General features: G+C 45.4%; 1 protein-coding gene across 1 annotated transcript in view; it reads left to right on the plus strand.

The window, feature by feature from the left end:
* rabl2 (RAB, member of RAS oncogene family-like 2) overlaps window positions 1-12826 on the plus strand; it is a 321019-nt gene extending 308193 nt beyond the window's left edge. The window contains exon 9 of the mRNA XM_072435308.1: window positions 12815-12826. The gene's annotated coding sequence lies outside the window, so the exon portion shown is untranslated. The remainder of the gene's footprint in view (window positions 1-12814) is intronic.
* The last annotated feature ends 8648 nt before the right edge of the window (window positions 12827-21474 follow it).

A 21474-nucleotide genomic window follows, 5' to 3' on the forward strand; every position in this document is an offset into this window, starting at 1 on the left:
ATGTGGGACAATAAAGGAATATCTTATCTTATCTTATTAAACCTCTATTGAAAAAGCCTCATCTTGATCCTGACCTGTTGGTAAACTACAGACCTATTTCAAATCTTACCTTTGTCTCAAAAATCCTTGGAAAAGTTGTAGTCAAACAGCTTTGTCACCACATACAGGACAATAACTTATTTGAAGTTTTCCAGTCAGGGTTCAGAGCCCACCACAGCACTGAAACTGCACTAGTTAAAGTCACAAATGATTTGTTATTAGCTGTTGGACCTCAGCACAGCGTTTGACACCATCGATCCCAACATTCTACTTCAGAGGTTAGAACATGATGTAGGTGTCAGTTTGTGAATGTAAACCAGAGCTCCTCACCTTGTTCTAAAGTAACTTACGGTGTGCCACAGGGGTCAGTACTCGGTCCAATTCTGTTTACTCTTTACATGCTGCCGCAACATTATCAGAAAGCATGGCCACTGCTCTGCAGATGACACTCAGCTGTATTTATCATTGAAACCCGACCAGAGCGGTCAAGACAGACTTGTGCTTGTGTGAAGGATACAAAAACCTGGATGGCACTTAATTATGCTTCTTAGCCCTTTATCTGAGCAGATAGTCTCACTGGACAATGTCAGTGTAGCCTCCAGTTCTACTGAAAGAAACCTCAGAGTCTTATTTGACCAGGAGCTCTCGTTCACAGCGCACATAAATCAAGAATGTAAAACAGCCTTCTTTCTTTTAAGTATTTTTTGGCCCGAAGGCTTTCTTAAAGTGGACAGTTTAGCATGAAATGGGGTTGTTACATGCAGCAGAAAAAAAATCTGAAAAATCAGCGACACTGAAAGATGTATCCATGCATTTGTCACATCTAGATTAGACCGCTGTAACTCCCTGCTCGCTGCATGTCAAAAAAGCCCCTTAAAGAGAAGCAGCAAGATCACTAACAGGAACTAAAAGAAGAGAGCATATTACGCCGGTGCTCGAGTCTCTGCACTGCCTCCTGTCGAGTTCAGAATAAAAATGACCTACAAAGCCATAAATGACATGGCCCCATCCTACCTCAAAGATGCTATAGAACCATATCATCCAAACAGAGCTCTTCACTCTCAAAATGCTGGGCTTTTGGTGGTCCCAAGAGTCTCTAAAAGCACAGTAGGAGGTAGAGCGTTTAGCTCCCAAGCTCCTGAGTATGGAATCAGCTCCTGTCCATGTCCAAGACCAGGCTTAAAACTTTCCTCTTTGAAATCGCTTATGGTAAGGCCAGTTAGGAACAGGACTAAAACCTAGGAGCCACTATGCTGGGGGAAGTGTGGCAGCTTGAGCACAAGAGTCTATTCATTGCTGTTCACATATTTTTCTCCTTCTTCTCTGTTTCAGACACTGCTGATGACTACTCCTCATCTGGATGAACTCTCTCTAGACTAGATGAGCCCCCTCTCTCCTCCTGAGTGCTTCTGGTCCCACAGTCTATCTGGAAATGAAAACGGATCAGTCCTGGACCATCCACCACCAGGGTTTTGTAGTTTTTCCTTGCTGAGAAGGAGGGTCTGAGGGGACAGGGGGATGCTGGGACATTTATCCATTTGCTTAATTCCTTTGAACATTGTTTATTCTGCTTCTCTATTATTGACCAATGACCGTTTTCATCATTGAGAATCATTGTTCTCTAACTTTCTGTTGGTTAAATCAACAACTCTGAGAGCCACTGAGGCATCTGCTGTTATGATGTTTTGTGTTACAAAAATAAAGTGAATTGAATCGAATAAACTGTCAAATTGCTATGTCATGTTCGAAAAGATGGTTAATTTTTCAAATCTATTTTACCAGTGATGCTGTCAACAGGAGTACATACGTTTACACATCTTATTCCTTTTAAGCATAAATACAACACTAATACAGCATAATGTAACGAATCTTGCAGGTTGCTCACTAAACATTCAATCAATAAAGGTGGTGGACAAGACATTTCACCCACATTTCCTACAGTAAGTCAAAATGTGGTGTGTTTGTGGGTGATCTGTGGTCAGAAAAGGCACAACTTTTCTGTCACTGCAGCTTTGTCTTTAGTCTTTCAGCTTCCCCCCATCGAGCATGAACAGTGACCGATTAACACGACATACAGTTATTATGACATCACTCATGTCCTTCCCATCGCTGCATTACAAAGCCTCACATGTAGAAGTATCGTGGTGATGCGCTCGGAGTGACAGGTGCAGCGGAGCTCGGGGGGGGCAGACCGGCTCTTCAAACTTTTATGAGTTCCAGGGCTCATGTTGCTCCGCCGAGGCCTGTTAGATTTCATTGCATAATTTGGTGCTCGGTTTCAGCAGCCTTTAACGTGCCAAACCCAAGCTCCAGTTTATTCACCGGGATGTTTCCTATCTCACCCCCCTGCCTGCGCTCGCAAAAGCAGAATAACAATGACTGTTCATCATGGAACGGGCTGCTTAATCCTCCCATTATTGTATACAGCGCTCATACAGACTTGTGTGTCTCCCCAAAGCATTGAACCTTCATATCAGCCGTAGCAAGATCATTCGTTTTAATCTCGCATTCATGTTCTGTAATTCCACAGTTTATGAAATACTATTATTTACAATATCGCTGTTTCTCTGGAGTAATCATGAAATAATAGCAAGCTAGCTCATTTAGAAGCAATCTGCTGTCTGGGTAAAAGGCTAAATTAAACCATTCTGTCCAAATGATGTGTTCCAATGTGGCGTGGACAAATATGAACCTGAGATTCTCCTTTGTGCTTAATGCGCTGTGCAGAGGACAATAAAGATATGATTAAACATCAAAAGCCAGTGGAACTAATTGAAGCAGAGGGAGGTATTTGTTTACAGAGATGAAGGATATGGAGGAAAATGTAAGTCAATGGCGCCCACTACAGGTCAGTACAGATATTCTTCCAACAAAAGCAGCTTCCAGAATGAGATTTCACAGTTGAATTCACAGGTTTGGGTTGCTAATATTGTGTGAAAACGAAATAACAGTCCGTTGGTTACTGCGTTGCTCACTACCTGCTGTGCAAAATAAACAGCATGCGCAGAGGAATGTGAGATCTGGAAAGTGAAAATAGAAGAGGCGTTCCATTGTGGAGACATTACAGACAGGCTCTCTATTCATATCATATTTAGAGACTTAAAGTTTTGCTGAAAAATATCATGTCTCCAAGTAAATAAACTGAAAAGTTTGTTCATTCAATTGACTATTTACTGAAACGTTGAGTGAGTGATAATTGTTCTTCTCAGAGTACTTTTCGGACATCATACTGTAATATATTGTACAGTGTAACAGTTCTCTGAGTAAAGGTTTTGGTTCCTCTTCCCATGGTGACTAAAAGCTTTATCATGCGTTCTAAATCAAGTTATTTGACCAGATGTGTTTCTTCTTGGGATATGTTTCAGTTCTTCACATTTTTTGGTCCATCATTTGAAAATATCAGTGCATTGTTTTAATGTGCTTATAATTATAATATTAACTTCAATTTATAAATACGGATACTTAACTAAAAAGAATTAAAAAAGGTTTGTTGCCATTGCCAAATAAGTGAACAGTGCAGTGAGTGATTGACTTGTAAATTGTAGTAAAAGTGGCTGGTGTTAAGTGTGAGTCCAACGGCAGAGGAGAAGAAACTGTTCTTGTGTTCTTGGAGGTTCTGGTCCGGATGGAGTAGCTCAAATAGTCCCTGTCCAGGGTGAGAAGGATCGGCTGTGATCCGACCTGTTCGTCCCAGAGTCCTGGAGACGTACAGGTCCTGCAGAGATGGAAGTCTGCAGCCGATCACCTTCTCAGCAGAGCTCACAATGTGCTGTAGTCTCTGTTTGTCCCTGGCTGTGGCTCCAGCATACCACACGGTGATGGAGGAGGTGAGGATGGACTCAATGATGGTCGTGTAGAACTGCACCATCATCACCGCTGGCAGCTTGGCTTTCCTCAGCTGCCACAGGAAGTACATCCTCTGCTGGGCCTTCTTGATGAGGGAGCTGATGGTGGGCTCCCACTTGAGGTCCTGGATGATGGTGCAGGTGGAGTCAGGCACGTTGAGCTGGGAGAGCTTGTCCTGGAGCAGAGCAGGAGGTGGTGTTGAATGCAGAGCTGAAGTCCACAAACAGGATCCTGGCGTAGGGTCCCGGGGAGTCCAGGTGCTGCAGGGTGAAGTGGAGAGCCAGGTTGATGGCGTCGTCCACAGACCTGTTGGCTCTGTAGGCGAACTGCAGGGGGTCCAGCCGGGGGGAGGTGTGGGACTTGAGGTGGGGGAGGACCAGGCGTTCAAATGACTTCATGACAACAGACATTAGCGCCACAGATCTGTAGTCATTAAGTCCAGTTATCCAGGGCTTCTTGGGGACAGGGACAATGATGGACGACTTGAAGCAGGCTGGGACATGGCATGACTCCAGAGACGTGTTAAAAATGTCTGTGAAGACAGGGGTCAGTTCTTTTTAACATCATGTTGAAGGAACGGCAGTGTGCCTCAAGGTAGTGCACCATAAATAAATGTCCAATTTGAATAATTAACCATGTTGGAGTGTCTTTAACATACTGTATCAAAAAAGTAAGCAAAAAATTCACCATTTTCAAATTTAAAGAACTAGATAGTGGCTCAGACATGAATCGCCACATTATGTTTTCTACTAAAAGGTCTGACTTGAATGTTTTAGTAGATGGTGTAACAGTAAGAATCCATCCTGCTCTCATAACTCAAGGCTGCTGTGTTCGTCTGGCATCAGCCTCAAGCCCGGCATGAATGAATTATGAATGAATTATGAATGATAGCTAACGGTGTGGCAAACGGCTTACTTTGGGTTAAGAGCACAAAGTAAAAAGAGGGTCAAAGGAGGACATTCATGCTCTGCATAAAGGGGACATATTATGCAAAACTTTACTGAGCTTTGAAATAGTGTTTCCTCATCATTAGTTTACTCAAAGGTGAATGTTTGAGGATTGTCCTGAAACTGAGGCTCATTGAATTCCAGTTACACATCCCAGTAATTATTTGTGATTATTTGAAAAATGAAGACTCCAAGTGACACATGTAGTGTTCTAAAACATCACGCAACCACATTTCAAACATAACAATCTGCTGCTTGTTACAGTGAAGTGGTATGGTATAAATATTAAGTGATATTAAGATTTTGAACGCTCGCTGGACCACAGTCAAGACCTATAATGTCATTGTCAATGTCTTGATATCCAAATGACTCAATGGGAAAATGTACTTCTGGAACCTTGTTACGCTTTAAGGTGGGCGGGACTGTTGACCTCCTTTGCTGAAAGGTCTTTATTGATTGTCAAAATTTCATCTCAGACACATCAATTATTTTGTTACAGACTAAAATACATAAGAAAAAACTAGTATTCCGCTATGAAAGTTTATCTTTGTGCTGTGCATGTTCTTCAGACTGATTTCTTCCTAATTATGCGTCGAGTATGAAACCAATTACTTCTTACTTACCAATGAACAAAAGAATATAGTAATCTTGTGAGAAGAAGGCAGCAAATACACACTAATTCCCAACAAATGGCACCCAGCAAGCACTATCAGCTTTATTTTTTAAATGCTAGTGTTCTGAAAATGAACACTTTATCATAGAAAAACAACAACTAACAAACATCTGCCATTTTAGTCTTACAAGTATAATTTCTCCTGCCAAACACAGCGAGTGGAAACACCAATTTGTTGCACTACTTCCTCCCCGTTGTATGTTTCATTGACAACCACTTCCACTGCTTGGCTTTCAAAGGTCACATGAGTCCCCGCTCCCTCTCTCGCTCCTCACCCGGTGCTCCTCACCCGCTCCCTCTCTCGCTCCTCACCCGGTGCTCCTCACCCGCTCCCTCTCTCGCTCCTCACCCGGTGCTCCTCACCCGCTCCCTCTCTCGCTCCTCACCCGGTGCTCCTCACCCGCTCCCTCTCTCGCTCCTCACCCGGTGCTCCTCACCCGCTCCCTCTCTCGCTCCTCACCCGGTGCTCCTCACCCGCTCCCTCTCTCGCTCCTCACCCGGTGCTCCTCACCCGCTCCCTCTCTCGCTCCTCACCCGGTGCTCCTCACCCGCTCCCTCTCTCGCTCCTCACCCGGTGCTCCTCACCCGCTCCCTCTCTCGCTCCTCACCCGGTGCTCCTCACCCGCTCCCGCTCTCGCTCCTCACCCGGTGCTCCTCACCCGCTCCCTCTCTCGCTCCTCACCCGGTGCAGCTCAGGTCATGTCATCCCCTCCCTCGCTCGCTCCACTCTCACACATATTAAATGCACTGTCTGGCAAACACCTTCATAAGCCATTAGAGCTGGAAGAGCCTCTGCTCTCATTACTCTGAATTATCGCCCTCTATGCTGAGGGCCTGTTTCCTAAAATGAGCCCCGATTCGAACTGAAGCTCTTTTTGAACCCTTTAGAGTTCAAAGAAATGGCTGGACTTGATGTGAAGCTGATGTTTTGGCCTTTGTTGTCTGATTTACGTGGTAACAAGCTCCGCACAGAGGAATATCTCATTTTCTTTGTTAAATATAAGAATGAGTAAAGATGGTGTCAGGAGGATGGTCTAGTTTGAGCTTTTATTGCATTTTGACAATTCCTTTAAAAAGCTAATGGTAAATTCACTCAAAAATAAATTTAGGGACTGGTAATAAAGCAAAAAATAAGCCCAAGCGGAATCCATATAAACGTCTTATTACATTTGTTTTGTGTGTTTTTATTTGAGGGTTTGGAGAATAAACTGAGCCTGATTCATCCCAGAATGGTTGATTTGATTGGGAATAAGTGGATGAGAGTTCCTTTATTAGATGTTGGACAAAATGAAATGAATAAAAGAAAAGTCCAAAGTCCGATCTGTGGAACGTTCTCCTCCTCAGTGGTTTGAAGACCAGGTATTTGACTGCGAGTGATTGGATCAAAAATACACTTGAATGGAAAATGGGACATGTTGTTAAAGAGTTGTTGTCATTTTTCCATATTTCAAATCAACACCTGCTGAAGATGGAAGGATGTAGATCAGGGGTGTCCAACTTAACGTAAACATAACGTAAAACATAAAACAATAAAAAACATAAGAAATAAATAGCTTTATATAGCCTAGATGGATCTATCCAGTTGTTGGGTTATATTTATTATATATAAAAACAAACTCAAATGCACTAACCATTATTTAACAATGTAAGAACCCATTGAAATTGTGACCTCTTGTTCATGGATGACCTGGGGAAAAGTGAAACTGTAAAAACACACAAACTTTAAAACATTTACACATTTAAGAAAATAAGAAAATAACACAAAATCTACATTTAAAAACACTGACGGATTGAAATAATTCCCTCAGTTAGTTTTTTAAATCGAGCGAAAACCCTTATTGAGAACATTTCACACAACCTCAACTCGGCTGAAGCGAGCTGCAGTTTTGTTGCACTGGGGTTTGAAAGACGAGATGGAAGTGTCTGGTGCAGATCTTCAAAATAGCAGTGATTTTAGAGACGTTATTGGGTTTTAAATGAAGTATCTTAAAATAAACGTGTGCAAGTAGGTGCACTTAAAGCCCAGCTGCATGTCCCTCAGACCCACTTACAGCTTGAAATAGTCTCCATCTGTGAAGTAGCTTGCATTTGTACTACTCTCGGTGTATACATACTACTACTACTGCTACTTTACCCCTGATGTTAAAGGTTGCACTATGTAACTTTTCTACTGAAAGTTGAATCTGCCATCTGCTTGTCTCCATGGAGATGTTAATGCTGGAATGTTCCGCAGAATGTGATTAAACGTATTTTCTTTGTATTGCTCCGAACTTAATATTACAGTAAAACATAAGAAGATCCCCATGTGACAATTTGTTTGATGTAAAATGCAATGCTGATCAAAAACGAATTAGTAACAGAAGTTGGGCCATCGACTTCCTGATAAAACTGCAGAAGCCCCGCCTCTTCAAAGTGACGTTTATTTGTGTGTTTTTGTTTTTGAGGAAAGGCTACATGACATTTATGAACTCAAAATATATGACACGAAAGCCTAATTTTTCAACTAAACACAGGGATGTGGGCGGGGATAGAAGGTAGGTAAAAACAGACCACTCAGTTGCATAACAATACAGGATCACTCAGATATGCATATATTTTTTACAGTAAGAGAACGATGAAGGAACAATATTGTAACTTATAAATGTCAATTTTGCTTAACATGTTCGCTATTAAAGTGATCTATTCAGAATGCCATTGTATATGCAACGTATCCTCTTCATTACGTCATAAGGCGCTGGTACAGCTGGCAGCCCGGTGTAAACGCTCTCTTCTTTCTCACACTTATTGTGCTTTATCTCCTATATTTTGTAAATATAGTTAGTATATTTTTTCTATTTTACTGTACGATAGGGACACGCGCTGGAATAGTTTTTTAATTCAACTGTTTTTGACTTTTTTCGGCTGGATTTGAGCGTTTTTCGTTGCGTTCGTTGTGTTGTTGTGACGTGAGCTAGCTCCGAGCGAGCCCACCAGCCCCTCCCCCGCGCCCTCCAGCCGCGCTAAAGTACGGCGTGTCGTCGGTACACGTTTATGTACACGTTTATATACACGTTTATATGAAAGAGGAACTTCACGAACCATCGGGACACGCACTGGAATCGCTTTAAATTAACTTGTTTTGACTTTATTCGGCTGGATTGAGTGTTTTCGTCGTGTCGTTGCGATGTGTTTTGGCTCTGAGTCCCCCGGCCCCGCCCCCCGGCTCCGGCCCCGCCCCCCGGCTCCGGCCCCGCCCCCCGGCTCCAGCCCCGCCCCCCGGCTCGTACCGCGTTTCCACAAAGGAGGAACTCATGAAACTGCGGAGAACAGTCGTCTTACCCGGAGATCGTCACGTTATCCCGGCGCAATACTGACCTAACCTAATACTGATGTGCAATTCTGTCATATGTGCAATTGCTGTTGGAATTCATGTGCAATTCATGTGCAATTACTGTGAAATTCATGTGCAATCTATGTGCTGTCGTGACACATATTGATGTGCAATTACTGTCGTGATCACATGCAATGGTATTTATGTATTTATTTGTCTATGGGAGTTTTTATTTATTTATAGGAGATCTTCTACTGAAAGTGTTTTTCAGACTTCCTATAAGTGATCTGTTCTTCTGGATCTACCTCTGTATCTACCTGCGTTGCACCAATGAAATTTCCCCATGTGGGACAATAAAGGAATATCTTATCTTATCTTATCTTATATGTGGCAGTACGAGTGTTTTGATATTGTTTGAATGGTAAGTTGTCCAACAACGCCACCCCAATTTAAAACTGGGGAAAATTAGTAAGGCACGCAGATAAGGATTACTGATGAGACAGAGACAGTTCCATAAATTACAACATGTTCATTATTTAAATAGATAATGCTAACAATCTAAAACACATTTTAACCAAGACCATAATATTTTTAAACAATCTAACCTAAAAGCTAAAATGCTACCACTCAACACCACGCACACACACATACACATGAATAAACTCAATAAGACCGTTGGAGGGGGGGCTGAGGTTTAGCCGTGGAGGTAAAACAAATGGGGCAGTAACCTAATAAGAAAACGCCAAAACAACAAAACAGTGCACCACAAACCAAAACGCGGGAACCACCACCAGGGGAATCCACCACGGTGTCAGACCATCAGCCCCTATAACACAGAAAAATGTATTAAAAGCGGTACATAATTTGAGTCCAGTGTAGGCACGGCAAAGGGATTTGCAGGTAGAGCAGCAGAAAAATGTCTATATCGCGCCCATGCGCGTTAGCGCGACACACCCAGCGCAGAGCTGGGACAGACCACGGAGAGCACAATCGGGCAGCGTGGGGGCACAATCAAGCGCCGGCCTGCGCCGTCAGTCCGACCAGGAGGATGTTAGTCTGCGCAAAGCGGGTTACTCCGAGCACAGCGGCAGCGGCAAAGCGGCCAAGCGGAGCGGCAGCAGAGCGGAACGGCAGCGGCAAAGCGGAGCGGCAGCAAAGCGGCAGCAAAGCGGCAGCTCTCTTTGGAGCGCGACTTAGAGCTCCGATGAGGGAGAGGCGAGAGCGAACAGCTACGTCAAAGCCTAAGCTTGCGGTAGTGAGTGACCCGCATCTGTGGTTACAGGTGACTGTCCGTGCTGCCGTGAGGCGCTGGAGGAACGCGGAAGTGTGACGCCGGTGGGCGGGCACAATGCGAGAGGCCAGAGGGAGCGTAAAAATCAGGGGGGGCATTTTTATGAATGGCGACCGGCATGAATGGCCAATGAGAACGCGGGCTCAGATCTAAGGGCGGCCCAAAATGCGATATGGCCACATCCACTCCCCCAATCTGCATCGGCGCCCCGCCGATGGCCTAAAACAGCCTAAAAGCTGGCACTTGTGGAAGGAGCCGGGGACTCTGACTCCCCTTGAGGCTGCCGACTCACCGGTCTTGGGAGTTGATGGAGGTTCTGATGTTTGCCCGCTGTTGGCCTTGTGGACCTACGCACGGACCGCTCAGTTGGACTAGTCATGGTGGTAGTGACTGTCACAAACTGGGGCTGGTCGGCAAAGGAATCAGGTGGAACCAAAATGGGTCCAGCGGCATCTGGGGAAGGGCACCATATTGCCCCAGAGGGTGGTAAAGCCTGCGGAAGCAGAAACAAATCTCCCTCGTGGGACGACCCCTCTTCAGGGTTTCGCACCGTGGGCTCCACTGGAGGGACTGATGCTGGAGCGAGATCTGGAACCTCGCTCTGGATCAGGCACTTCAACAGGGAGCGGTGCACCCTCTTGATTTTGGTTGGTTGTCCAACTGGGGCAACTGTGTACACAGTTCCACCCTCATGTGGAACTTGCACAACCACATGTTTAGTGGGGCACCACTGGTCATGAATTTTCTGGCGGCCTCTCACACCATAGTCCCGGAGCAACACGAGCTGGCCCTCATTAAGGGGTAACTCCTGGACTTGTCGGTCGTGGGTTGCCTTTCTACGGGCAGCAGCTAAACGCAGTTTCTCTCTTGCCCCATCGAAAGCCATTTGCAGACGGGCCTGGTGCTCCTTAACCCACTCGTGTACAGTCCCGCCAAGTGGGTCCTGTACCTGTCCCAGCAAGAAGTCGATAGGGAGCCGCGGTTCCTGCCCAAACATCAAAAAGAATGGTGACTCCCCAGTCGACTGATGTGGGGTAGTGTTATAGGCAAAGAGCACCTGTGGCAAGCAAGCGCTCCAGTCCCTCTTACGGGACACAGGCAGAGCACGCAGCAAGTTGTGCAGCGTCCGATTGAAGCGCTCACACTGCCCATTACCAGCAGGGTGGTAAGGAGTAGTGCGCGACTTCACAATCCCATACAGACTGCACAACTGCTGGATCAGTTGGCTCTCAAAATTACGGCCCTGGTCAGAGTGGATGCGGGCCGGAACCCCAAACTTGCCAAACCACTCCGTTACCAGAACCTGTGCAACCGTACTGGCACGTTGGTCGCGGGTTGGCACCGCCATTGTGTACTTGCTGAAGACATCAGTCATCACAAGAACATTTTCTAGGCCAGCTGCGGTTGGCTCCAACAGCGTAAAATCAATAGCCACAATTTCATTTGGTCTTGAAGAGAGTAGGTGGCCCATGAAGGCATGTGCCGCATGATCATTGTTCTTTGCGAACTGACACCTCTCACAAGCCTGGCACCACTGGGTGACCTCCTGGGACATACCTGGCCAATAACAGCGGGGGCGAAGCAGAGCCAATGTCCTCTCCACGCCTTGATGCCCATGGTCTTGATGGACCTGATTGAGGACCTCCCGAACCAAGGCCCTAGGCAGGACGAGTTGGCAAACTGCCCCACCGCCGTCGGAGCGAAACACCTGCCTGTACAACAAACCGCCCAGCTCCACCAGATGGTCCCACTGACTCACCAGAACCGAGGCCGGCTGTGAGAGGACACGCCGCTCTTCACGAGTGGGCCGGCGCTGTTCTACCCAGAAAGTCAGGACCTCCTGAATGACTGGGTCAGCCTGCTGGAGTGTATAAAGAGCAGCAGGGGAATGGTGGGGGAAGACTGTTACCACAGACTGAGTTGCCACCGTCTGTACCCCCTGCAAGGCTTGCTGTAATGGCTGCGATAGAGAGGTACTTGCTGCTACCCCGGACTCGTCCCTGGGTGAGGGCCATGGCTGACGGGACAAGGCATCAGCATTCCGGTTCGACTTACCCGATCGATACTTCAGTTCAAAATCAAACAACGCCAACTGGGCTGCCCAACGCTGCTCAACAGCACCCAGTTTAGCAGACGCGAGATAGCTCAGGGGGTTATTGTCTGTATAGACCACGCACTTGTGGCCCAACAGATACTCTCTGAACTTCTCCGTCAATGCCCATTTAAGAGCCAATAGCTCCAGTTTCATGGAGCTATAATTGGACATATTCCGCTCTGTAAGTCGGAGTCCTCTGCTAGCATATGCGATGGGTCTGACTTTCCCTTCCTGCTCCTGGGAGAGAACTGCGCCTAAGCCCACATGGCTGGCGTCTACTTCCAGGATAAAGGGAAGAGAAAAATCTGCATATGCCAGCACTGGGGCAGACGTGAGTTTGGCCTTCAAGGTCTCGAAGCTCTGCTGGCACTCCTCAGTCCAAGGGACTGCAGCACGCCGAGAGGTTCTCTTCCCCAACCGACTCCCGGTCAGCTCGGCCACTCTGCGATGTAAGGGAGCGGCCAGTTTAGCAAAGCCGTCGACAAAACGTCGGTAGTAGCTTGCAAACCCCAAGAAGGAGCGCAGGTCAGAAACCGTAGATGGGACAGGCCAGTTTGCTACTACGTCAATTTTGCCGGGATCAGTGGCCACTCCCTGGTCAGAAATCACGTGCCCCAAATCTCCCGCTGGAAGAACCGGCACTTGCTCTGCTTTGCCTTGAGCCCTTCCTTCTGCAACCTCCCAAGCACCACCTCCAGCCTCTCCAAGTGTTGCCTTACCGTAGATGAAAAAACCACAATATCATCCAGGTAGAGGAGGAGAGACTGGCACTGCTGGTCACCAAAAATGCGTTGCATAAGTCGTTGGAAGGTGCTGGGAGCATTGCAGAGCCCAAAAGGCATGTGATTCCACTCAAACAGACCAAAAGGTGTACAGAACGCCGTCTTGTGCCGATCGCCCTCTGCGACAGGGACCTGATTGTACCCGCTGGCCAGATCCAAAGTGGAAAACCAGCGGGCCCCCGTCAAAGCGTCGAGCGACTCTTCGATACGTGGGAGTGGAAAGGCATCCTTTCGGGTCTTTATGTTCAGTTGGCGATAGTCAACACATAGACGAAGGCTGCCGTCCTTCTTCCGGACCAAGACAATGGGTGATGCATAGGGGCTGGAGCTCTCTCTGATTATCTGCGCTTTCAAGAGCTGATGGATATGCTCTTTGACCAGCTCATACTCAGATGGTGGGATACGGCGGTAGCGCTGACGGACTGGGACATCATCCAGTAGTGGAATGTCATGGGTGATCAGGTTGGTACAACCCAAATCCTGATCATTCGCAGCAAACACAGAGGAATATTTCCAAAGTAATGCCCGCACCTCCACCTGCTCCTCAGGGGGCAGGGGGGATAGGTCAATGGCTGCGATGGGGTCCGTGGCGGAGGAAGCGACATGAGAGGAGACACTCGCAGCCACTGCGGGAAATTCCGTCACTCCTGCAGGAAGACTCACCACATTGACATTGTCCAGAGTCCCTACTAGGGTACGCGGGTAAAGCAGCACATCGTTGTCACCGACATTGACAATAGGAATGTACGCCGTGCCACGGACTACCTGGACCAGAGCAGGGGATGCCAGCAGGCCTGCAGGCAATCCGCGCTCCAAAGGCTCAAACAAGACCGTGGCACCTGAATAATGTGTCGAACAGGTAGCAGGGACGATTTTCGTAACACCCCCCGGGATGCGAACAGCTCGTTTTCCCTGCAACTTGACCATACCTGGTTGTTTGGGGGTGGGCCGCAGGTCTGCAGCGTGGCACCTCTGAAACGCTTCCACCAATGGAGTTGGGCATGTGACCACAGGGGCTGTATCGAAAAGTGCAGGCCCATACTGTCCAAACAGTTCCTTGTAACATCTGCGGAGCACATTCATTCCCAAAACTCCAGGGACTTGGGGAGAGCATTGACCAGACGGGTCCCTCACTACTAACACTCCACAGTGGGGCATCACTTTACCACAGAGCTCAATAGGTAATTCTAAATATCCAATGTAAGGGATGGACAGACCATTGGCAGCTTTAAGCTGTAGCCAATGGCAAGCCTGCAAGCGTTCTTCCCCCCATGGCTCAAAATGCCTGCGGAAAAAGCTTTCTGTAATGGTAGACACCATCGACCCAGTGTCCACAAGACATGGCACAATTACGCCATCCATGTCTACATCAAGATGTGGACAGGATGCTATCAACTTTGGAGCGTTCCCCCCTCCGTTAGTGGTTGAGCTAGTGGATGCCCCACCCGTGCGTTGGCTCCGCGACACGGTGGGCGCTAGTTTTCCGACGTTTGATTAAAGCGACGGCGGGTCGGCAAAGAGGGTTCGTGGCGACTGGGAACACGAGGGCCATCACAGTCTCTGGCAATATGGCCAGGTTGCTGGCAACGATTACACACAATCGGGCCATAACGAGGGGAGCGACTACGCTGGTGTGCAGTTTGCGTGTTCTGCAATAATGCAATGCTTTGCGTCAACAGCTCAAGTTGTTCCTGTTGCTTTTTCAACATCTCCTTCATTTCGCTAACCTCAGTCCGTGTAGGGGTGGCCTCAGGCCCCGGGTTTCCACGCATGGCATATTGTATACCAAAGGCCGAGGGCACTGAATTGCTTCGACCTCTCATGCCGGCCGGCAGACCTTCAAGCTCCCACCTGATTGCCTCTCCCCTGACCTCAAGCAGAGTCGCCCTAGGGTACCGGCGCACATACTGTTTCAACTCCCGACGCAAGGAACCATCACTCACGTGCTCAATAAACTGGTCGCGCATTAAATCCTCAGCATTTGGTATGTCTCCCGGGGCTTGCATTTTAACCCTTTCCATCAAGTTCAGCAGGGCCAGGGAGAACTCCTGCAATGTCTCACCTTCCTGCTGTCTCCTGGAGAAGAGGGCCTCCTGCAGAGCAACATAGGACTCTGTGCACCCGTATAATTCCTTAAGAATAGAGACTATCCTAGTCGGGTCCTGGCGCTCTACGGCAGATCGATATTTTAGTTCTTCCTTCGCCTCCCCCTCCAGGTGATCAAGAAGGAAGTATGCCTGGTCCGCCAGTGACAGGTGCCGCGCCCTCATACAGGCCTGTGCTTCCTCGGCCCACTCACCCACACTAATCCCTGTACTGCCCCTAAACATGGGACATTTTCCGTCCCTCGGAATAAATACCAACCGGTCTATGGCAGGGGTGGCGGGGGGCACAGGCACTGCAGAGCCACCAGCACCAGAACCAGCTGCAGCACGTCCCTGGCGCAGCTGTACATTATCTGCTTTTAGTTGAGTAATTTGGTTCCTTAATTCCTGCAGCTCTTCCTCCATGGCTGTTGCTCAAAAGAGAGACTGCCGCTTTGCCCTTTAAAAAACACACAAGTTACTTTTGCCGCTTGCCACAACAATCACAAAAATCAAATACACAAATAACTTTGGTGGAACTAGCCTCTGCCTCCAAAACAGCAAATCCTGCCAACCATACGCCAAAAATGTGGCAGTACGAGTGTTTTGATATTGTTTGAATGGTAAGTTGTCCAACAACGCCACCCCAATTTAAACTGGGGAAAATTAGTAAGGCACGCAGATAAGGATTACTGATGAGACAGAGACAGTTCCATAAATTACAACATGTTCATTATTTAAATATACATTCTATACATGCATCTAACCCACAGCCAGTGTTGTCCCTGAACGCGTTCATTGAACGAAAGTTCATGAACGCGTTCATTATTGCTGCTGAAGAACGATAATATGAACGCGTTCATTCTGGTGTCTGTGAACGGCACCTTCGTTCTTTTTATTTTCGTTCAATAAAGTGTCAGATTTCTTGAGACTTCCAGGCGAAAAACACCGTTAAGTTTCCCAAAAAGAGCCGATGTCTGACAAGTGTGAGAGCTCCAGTTGTAGAGGCGATAGATGCGGAGACAGAGATTTCGCGTGTCGCACCACACTGCGCATGCGCATCAAAACAAAAAGCAGCACGGACGCGACCGCAACGTGTGGTCACCAGAGCAACGATCGCCCTGTACGACCAGTTACGTGAGTTTTATGATAAGGTCGGTGAGGATGGGAACAATCAAACATTTATGTGCAAACTTTGCCCAGCAAGTTTTCCCTCATGTTTTTGAGAATATACTGTGGGGCTGAAAGCTGCTGCTGCTGCTGTTATTGCGGTGCTGAATGGACAGCAACACATGGGGGAAGTCTGTCCCTTCAATGTGAATGTAAATCCTGGTTGTGTAAGGATTAAAAATTGGATATGAAGATGAAATCACATATTTTCAGCAATAAACTAATAAAATAATTGCTGCCTGTGGTTGTATTTGGGCTGTGGAAATAATTTAGAACAATTATTGCATAATATTGAAAAAAATAACTGAACTAGTTCATTTTTTGGAGCTGTGAACTTAGTTCAAAATTTTGAATTATGAACTATGAACTGAACTAGTTCATGTAGGGAGTTTTTGTTTATAAGAGATCTTCTACTGAAAGTGTTTTTCAGACTTCCTATAAGTGATCTGTTCTTCTGGATCTACCTCTGTATCTACCTGCGTTGCACCAATGAAATTTCCCCATGTGGGACAATAAAGGAATATCTTATCTTATCTTATCTTATCTTAGAAAGTTTCTCAACACTGCCCACAGCTATGCACTATATCCTGATCACGCCCAGCAACATTATTGTATTTATACTCAAAGATTTATCCTTCTTATACGACGGAGTATAAGGGCCAACCAAGAAAAAAAAAATGCGCTGCACTACGAGAATAAAGTCATTAATTAATGAGAAAAAAGACGTTAATTAATGAGAAAAAAGTCGAAGTCAGAAAAAAGTCGTAAATTAACGACTATAAACTCATTAAATAACGAGAAAAAAGTCAATAATTAATGAGAAAAAAGTCGTTAATTAATGAGAAAAAAAGTCGTTAATTAATGAGAAAAAAGTCATTAAATAATAACTTTTTTTCTCGTTAATTAACGAGAATAAAGTCGAAATTTTAAATGAAGCCGGTCAGTGGTACCTCTCTTACGTTATGGAGAATATTGAACATTTTGTGCAGGTATACTTTCACCTAGGGTTTACGCACGGTGAAATACTGTGCCTTCTAGCACATAATCACCACCATATCATCAGTTTAAGGACTTTGAAGCGACATTGCAGCCGTTTGGGTTTGTTTCGTCGGAAGAACCAAACGAATCCTGCGTAAACAATGCATTCAGTTTTGGATGGACAGCTTTCAAACTCTAAAAGAAGATGGACATTTCACTGGTGACTTTGTGGACAAAAACTTGGCACAGTTTTCTTTCCTCAACATTATACAGGTAGGCAATTATCAGTGTTGGCTATAGCTTTTAAAAGTAACGTGTTACTCCCATGAAAAAGCGCGCACGCACACACACACACACACACACACACCGCACGCACGCACGCACGCACGCACGGGACCGAGGTGCAGCGGAGGGTCTGACACAGGCTGGCTGGGTGCGCGACAGGCGCTATAACTTTTGCGTGCTCACTTGGAGATTACTTTTACATTCACAAGGTTTCAAGTTGGCTGTTCGTGACTTTGTGGAGGTGGTTTGCGAGTGCGTAAACTCTCCAAGCATGCACGCACAAATATGCGCTTTTTGCAACCCAGTGACTATCGCGTACAGCTTTTATACACAAGCACCAACCTAAGTTTATTTTTAAATGGCCAAAGAAGGTTCAAGAAAAGGGGATTCACCGTGTGGCCTCGGTAACCAGAAAAGTGAGAATCTGTGGCGAAAGAGAGGACTAGATCCCTAAATCAGCCGACAATGTAGAGAAATATTAAAAAAGCTAAAGAGAACGGCTTTTGTTTCTTCCCCCCCTCCTGCAAATAAAGGGGTATTTGGACTAGAATGGAAACACAAAGAAAGTCATACACATATTTTTATTAAAATGCAGGAGGCGGGGAAGAAACAAAAGCCGTTCTCTTTTTATTTGATATTTCTCACATAGTCTACTGTAAAATTTGAATTGACACATTGTTATTTAAACCTGTCTCAATTTTGTATTTAGGATGAAGTGGATGGTGTGGTAAGAACCTGGAACTCACACCGCATAATGACAAGACCTGGCTTTGAGGTGCTTGGAGGAAGACCAGTGCTCATGTACATGGTGTACATGAGCACTGGTCTTCAACTTCATGGGGGTGAGGACAGGTTGCAGCCAGTCATACCAGAAGAGGTAGTGATATGCAAAGAAGAGTGCACGCCTAAAGGGCAGTATCCATGTGATCCAACCATCTTTGAACTCTGTACTGTCCTCATGGATGAAAATGGTTGGGATGCTCCAGTGGATGGGTCCACAGCTGCAGAACTTTACATCAATTTAAGAAATGAAATACTTAACAATATTTGAACTGTTGGACTTACTGTTTATATTCATTATGGGGCAAGTGCACAGGGTGTTATCAAGTGTGCATTTTGAAACAAATATAGAAAACAAAATGTTTTTGTTTGTTTTGTTTTTTTTCAACTTTGAATTTATTGCTCAATGTTTTAACAGTGCAAACTGCTGCAAATGTGTGACTTTGAACAGACACAAGTATGGTAGCCAACCAGAGGCAATGCAAAGACACTTGGATTGAACACACTCCACTTTTTGAACACTTGGTGTAACTGTTTGAATAAAATGTGAAAATGTAAAATGCATTAAACAATTGTTATAAAAATAAAATACATAAACATTAAAGCAGCCTGTAATTGAAAATACGGGCTATAATAATTAGCCAACTGAACAGTGAAAAAATAACATGGCCATGTCTAAACAATATCCATTATCCAGATGTTAGCATCAAGGATAGAATTGAACTCACTGCGGAAGTCTGGGAAGTTGTCATAGCTGTCAGGCAAATGCAAAAGGGATGCACAGGTACGGCCGATTGGTCTGCGGGTAAATGCAGTTTGAACAACAAACTCTACCATAATACAACTAGATACCAGCAAGTCAGATCCTGTACAAAACCTTAGAAATTTCTCTAGTCTTTCTTCATTAAGTTCCTTCACATATTTTTTTAAGTATCGTGCCACTTCTGCTTCTTTTGGTGTCATACTGTCCGGAAAAGTTAACTTTTCTGTTACTCTTTTTGAAGTAGGCTTCGACTCACTGTACATTGTTTTCAGCCGCTCAGGGTCCAGTGCAAACATATGTGGCTGTGAAACGTTCCGCCAACAGTCAATGACAAACTTTGGTTTTTGAATAATTTCTTTGTGCGCCAACTCAAGCAATATTTCCGGTAGGGTTTCAGGGCTGATATGTTTGCGGCATTCGTAGTTGGCGAGAAGATCTATTATCTCATCAGCTTCCACAGAATCGAACTTAACAAGTGCTTTGCTGATTATTTCCTGTTCATGTGAGCTGAAAAGCCGGAGAAAACTTGTCTTCAGGTCACTGTAAATCTCCCCGAAAAGCATTTCCTCAAGAAAAGGAGGGGCAAGTTTAAGAGGCAGGTATCCACAATCTTGAAACCCCTTCACAAAGATCCTACCAATAGCCTTCCATGTTACCTCAGTAAAGTCATGTCTAAGAAAAGGCACTTTGTATGTGGTTCCCAGGGTACACCGTTCATAAAACTCTCCCCAGAAGCTAGTATAGACATCTTTAAGTAAACCTGTACCACTGCCCTTCTCCAGCGACTTGTCTGGAAGAATACGCTTAATTTTTATTGTTTTGTTAAGCATATTATCGTCTGAAAAAGCCCCTATCATGTCACTGAAGCTGTTTGCTTGGTTTAAGACCACAGTTATCTCTGGAATGATGCCTTGTGGACTGAGTGGTGGCATTGGATCAGGCTGGTAAACCACTGTGTCGCTGAGAGAATCCTCATTGTAAGTTTGGTCTGGGCCAAATGCAATCTCCAGGTCAGAGTTGTTTGCATTTAAAAGAGAAAGACTCTCAGCATAATCTGAACTATTCAGAGTGAAAGAATCATCAACATCAAATGTAGAAACAGCACTGTTTTGTGTATCCTCCGATGGAATATAAAGCTCTGGAACCATCTCAGGTGATTGTTGCTGTGGACTATTGATATAGGTTGTGCCTTCATTGGGTTGCCATTCCTCTTCTTCGAAGGATGGATCATCTATGTCATCATCCACAATCACTGTTTTGACTTTGGTTGCCAAATAAAACCTTAACATTGGCAGCTTCACAGTGTTGAATATGTCCTCCACTGACAAATCGTGTGGCAAGGAGTTTTGTTTAAAATCCCAAACATCAAAATCAAAATCACTCTCAATGCCTTTGTTAGATTTTCCTTGTGGAAAAAACAGAGCTTTTCCTTGTTCTAGAATGTCACTAAATCTTGCCGTGGTGCTGATTGAAAGCTTTCTTGTTCCTCCTCCTTGTTTAGCTCTGACCTGCTTAGATGATTTGTTTTCAGTGTGGATCCAGCCTATTTCAATTATTCGCGTAGACTGTTTGGTTCTTTTTTTTTAATGTTAGATGGTCCAGGCTCTTCTTCCCCATTATGAGGTTGAGTTCTAACTTTCAGTTTCTCCCTTAGTCTCTCAAAAAGTCCCTGTTTTCGTTTTGCTGAGTGTGGATGAGATTTGCAAAAATTAACTAGAGCAATTCTGTCTCCATAGGATGGCAGGTGGTCCTCCAAATCTGCATCTTCCATCAGCAAAATTACTTCTCTGTCAATCTGAAAGCAGTGTAAAAGTAGAGTTAGAGGCAAAAAACTAAACAAAAACATTGACATTATTTTAAGTGAATGGTGAAATAATGGGTGAGACACACGTTTTTGTAGTCAAATGGCTGACATAATAGGCAATATACAAGCAGAAAAGTAACCTTATGTTCTTGAATCCATGTGATGGCTTCCTCTGAAACATGACGTCCCCTTAAGAATGCCACAATGTCAGACAACGAGTCAGTCATGATACATGGACCTGGAGCAGACAGGAGAAATGGCCTTGTTATTATCTGACTAATCAGCAGCTTTTAGTAATGAAACATTAGTCAACGCATAAAAAACATACCAACGGACAATCAAGCAATGCACATCAAAAGTATGTCCTCCTCCAACACTGGGAATGACCATCTGAATAAATCCACAACTGTAAGCATATGAGTGTTAGTGAAAAAAGATGATCACAGTTACTAGGCTCATAAGCATAAGTGTTGTTGTGGCTCTGCCTGCTAGCACTTGCGCGGGTTTATCTCTGTCAATATGGCAGGTTGTGGAGGGCGGGGTTACGTGTTTGCCTCCCGCGCTCACCTGGGTCGCGGCTGCTACTGCTGTGTAATAGGATGTAACGGGACTTACAATCACCGCATT

The sequence above is a fragment of the Eucyclogobius newberryi genome, unplaced genomic scaffold, assembly GCF_026437365.1.
Source record: "Eucyclogobius newberryi isolate DKJ021-1_F unplaced genomic scaffold, fEucNew1.0.hap1 SCAF_7, whole genome shotgun sequence".
In the NCBI taxonomy this organism is placed as follows: Eukaryota; Metazoa; Chordata; class Actinopteri; order Gobiiformes; family Gobiidae; genus Eucyclogobius; species Eucyclogobius newberryi.